The 4,398-nt window shown below is 39.4% G+C and overlaps 1 long non-coding RNA gene across 1 annotated transcript; it reads left to right on the forward strand.

Annotated features, from left to right (window-relative positions):
• Positions 1–849: 849 nt before the first annotated feature.
• LOC149104536 (uncharacterized) lies at positions 850–3,715 on the forward strand. The gene is made up of 2 exons (XR_016201312.1): positions 850–1,043; positions 3,349–3,715. It is a non-coding gene; the product is annotated as an uncharacterized LOC149104536 (long non-coding RNA).
• The last annotated feature ends 683 nt before the right edge of the window (positions 3,716–4,398 follow it).

Consider the following 4,398-nt stretch of genomic DNA (forward strand, 5'->3'; position numbering starts at 1 on the left):
AACAAAGATCATGAGAGTGGAACACATGAATGTGAGCTGAATAACTCCACTCACTTGGAGCACGACGGGGATCTGAAAGACAATCAGCTTTACTACTATCGTGGCGCCGAAGTAAGTGACTATCATTTTTTAATTTATTTTTTTTTAACTTTTCGCCTTCACTTGTTTAATAAGCCAATTTATACTAAGGGTATAGGGCACTGTATAGGCTCTCTACAAAAAATTTAATATTTGTGCATACATTACCTTTCTAACTTCCGGGTTGAGTCTGCTAAAAGTCGGCTGACAGACTTTCAATTCCAATTGTGAAATAAACCTATATCTTGAACAGTTGTTCATATATTTATTCTAACAACGAGAGAGCATTAGATTAATTAGAAGCAACTATTTTCCTTTTCTGCGTTTCAGAACAAGTGCGGAAAGATCGGACGGAAGTGCGAGAACAACTCAACTTGTCAGTCTGGTTTTACACAGAAAGGATATCGATGTTCGTGTACTACTGGGTTCGAGGGCGAACACTGTGAGAATGGTAACTATGCTACTCCTAACATAACCTTGTGTTGTAACTATCATTTAGCGTAAATTTCGTTGAACATCAAACATTCTGTGGTAGAAGCTGAAAGTTTGAACATCTCGTTCTTTACATGTTGACGTTAAAACTCGCATATTTCTAGAAAATTAGTTCACCATGATTTTTGACTCTCTTCAATAAACGAATTTTTCGGTCTTTTCCCCAGACTAATTCTCGATCACTTAGAGACAGCTGCTCGTTAAAATTCACAGTTACATTGGCTCTTACAACCAAGTTTAACTGATACTCCAAATTTTATAATTTTTAGAGGTAATCTGACGAATTAAGGGAACTTAGTTGCTACTCCGATCCAGCGGATCCTATGAAACATGTTTTACCTTAACTTTAGATATTAATGAATGCGATAGAGGTTCTCACAAATGCCACGTGAACGCCAGCTGCAACAACACCAAGGGAGGGTACAACTGCTCTTGTAAAGACGGATACACTGGAGATGGACAAAATTGCGCAGGTTTGTTTCATGTCTGTGTATAGCATACTTTAAGCCAATGATACATGGTTCAACATTTGTTGAGCAATTAACGAATGTTGCAGCTGCTGTTCAACAAATGGTGAACAGTGTATAATGTGATGTTGAACGTTGAAATCAGGGCTGTCATTAGTTGCCGGCGATTATGGCCGCTTACTCTGACGAAAATCGCCGGCTACTTCACTCACTAAATGACACCGAAAGTTTAGATACCGAACAAGTCACTCAGGGCTGGAAATAACAGTCGGTCATCGGACATTGTCCGACCACATTTTAAATATGTCCGGCCAATTCCACATTATGATCGTACATGATGTCCGAACACTAATTTTCAGCAACACCAATTTATTGTCCACCCACAAAATTTAATTAGATACATTGTTAAAAGGCTTGAAATTGCGACCGGTACGGTCGCCAATGAGGCTAAAATTTCATCCTTGGCGACCAACGATTCTGGTTTAGTCGACAGTCGAAAATACGTGTGCGTTCACAGTCTACCGTAATGGCGACAAGTTATAGGTTACTTGGTGGCAAAGACTTTCCTGGATCACCAGGTTACTTACTATGAACTGTACTTATTTTATTTAGACGGCATCGTGTGACAAACTGCGCTGAAAGAAGTACTAATATTTATCAAAAGGCCTTCAACTTTTGGCCTTTGGATTTTCTTTAGAATTATTTCAGTGTCAATTCATTCATCCTTTTTTCAAAATTTTGGTTTGTTCTCCTTTTTTTTTCACACCATTTGACATTACCAGAGATATTCAGGTCAAGCTAAATAGAGAGGTTTTGGTCAAATGGGCCATTTCCAAATTGGACAAAAACGAGGCCTGGTACAAAACCGTTCAGATGAAAACGAATTTAATTTGCATGCGAAAGGCTGGGCACCAAGACTCCCTTTGAGAAAGACGCAAAAGGTAATTCTGAAATGGCCTGTTGGGTCGTGTTTAACAAAATTCCCTTTTTCTTGTTTTCTTCGACAACATTGCAGAATTAGTATCATTTCAATATCATTATTATTTTGGACTAATTTTCCCACAACTTACGATTTTTTACCGACCTTCTGAGAAAGTACTCCTTTTCTTTGGCCATCTTAGCTCAATAAGAAATAACATACAAACTGTGGTGACAAACATGACAATAAAACGCCAAATTGATGGTGTGGCAAAGGGCTTTCCTTTAGGTCCTGTTTTGGCCAATATCTTTATGTGCCATTTTGAAGAGAAAAGGTTTCTCAACAACAACGCTTGCCCTTCCATTCGGTTTCGATACGTTGACGATACCTTCACCTCGTTCGACAGTAAAACATAGCAACTCAGTTTCTACACTATAACTGTCGTCACGCAATTATCAAATTCACCGTTGAATTTGAAGAGAACAGTACAATCCCTTTCCTGGATATCCTCATCAAACGCCACGGTCATACTTTGTCAACATCTGCTTGCCGAAAGAAGACCTTTACCGGCCTGTACACAAAATGGGACTCCTTCTCACCTAAGGAATACAAAGTAAACCTCATCCGCACGCTCACGTTTCGTTGTTTCCGCATCTGTCAATCACGTCACGTGAACTGGTCACAACTTAAAATGGGACCACTTTGAGATATTGGCAAAAGATCTGTCAGATACACATTCCAAGATAAAGGAAACTCTTCTAATTAGGGAGCTAAAACCTTCCCTAAATGATAATGTTGGCAGCGAAACACTTTGTCGTTATTAGTTTGCACTTTTAACATGCAAAGTTTTCCAGCTTCTGTCATTGTTATTGTCAATTACTTATCTAAAATTCAGTTGTTAATTACTCCTCTTCTAAACGTTCACTTCTGAAGATGTATGTCGAAACATAGGAAACGCCAAGTTGAATGAATTCTGTTTTCCAACATGCGTTTTATTGTCATGTTTGTCACCGCAGTTTGTGTGATATTTCTGAGAAAATAATTTTGAAATCCAAGTTAGTGGATCCAACATGGCCGGCTAAATGACGTCATATGACGTCATAACAACAGAAAAAAAACAACAACTTATCTTGTACGAATGTTTAAGCAAGCCAAGAGATCTCATTATACGTAAAATGAACTTTCCATGTCTTACTACAACGAAAACCCAGAGGGTGCTTCTGTACACCCACTCCTCCCTTGCACTACGGTCAGGCCGGTACGAGAGAGTAAAATAAAGCACAGCATGACTCACAATGCTGAACACACAGAGTCGGTTTCATAAACCCTTGGGGTGGAAACGCAAGAAGATATCATAAAAATATAACTATTAAATCACATTCTATCTATCAGATATCAATGAGTGTGATGCACAGAACCCATGTGCTGCCGTTGATAACTCTGTGTGCAGTAATACGCATGGATCGTACTATTGCCAGTGCAAAGATGGATTCGTAAAGAACGGTGCAACCTGTGAAGGTACAATATAATTTGGCTCATAACAGAGTATCCTTCGTTACTTAAAATTAGTTACAACCTGTCCGTAAGGAGTTGCTATCCGCTCCATCCCCCATTGTGTGTAAGACACACCTCAATTGGCCATTTTCGTATTCTCGGTGTTGGACTGGAACTACAATCGTGGACAAAAGTCCTTGGGACACTTATGTAATATAACGAATTATCTGTGTTTTAGAATTGAAATTTGAAAAAAAAACAAAAACGCTGCTATATCCTTTAGAAACTCGTTCCTGTCCCCCCTCCTCACCCGACAGAAAGTTGAAAATCGGGTGAAATTGCAGGTACTAGTTTTCAACATTGTATGGGAGGTGGGGGGCGAGGTTAGGCAGGTGAAGTTGTATTCGCCTCTGGCGTATGAGCAAAAGCGCCAAAAGTGCAAATTTGTCCCAAGACTTTTGTCCATGATTGTAGCTTGCGACTGCGGCTAATGCGGGGAGTATTTTCAAATGCAAATGACTTTAGTCTCCTTTTGATGATATTCCCCCACACGAGCCTCCTTTCCAAGCTACAACCATGGTCACAAGCGTTAGAAATCGTCATTCTTTTCGCGTTTTGCCCCTCCCTACCCCATGTGTAATGTTGACATAACACTTAAGTCCAACACAAGTTTGCATTATACCATTTTCCAACATTGAAAGGCCAGGGGGAATGGGGGTGCCGACACTCGTACTGTAGATATTACGGTTATGACTATTTTCCAACGCAATTTTTCAATGGTTGCAGTTTCAGTCCAATACCGAGAATACGAACATGATCTATTAGTACACCTCTTCCTATTTCACGTGATTTACACCAATGGAAATTTAGTTCTTTTATGTATTTCATACGTTAAACGAAAAATCGGAGAGCATTAAATACGCTAAAGTTTCTCTTGACTACGCATCG

Source organism: Orbicella faveolata, unplaced genomic scaffold (genome assembly GCF_042242905.1).
Source record: "Orbicella faveolata isolate gen_17 unplaced genomic scaffold, um_ofav_v1 contig_34, whole genome shotgun sequence".
In the NCBI taxonomy this organism is placed as follows: domain Eukaryota; kingdom Metazoa; phylum Cnidaria; class Anthozoa; order Scleractinia; family Merulinidae; genus Orbicella; species Orbicella faveolata.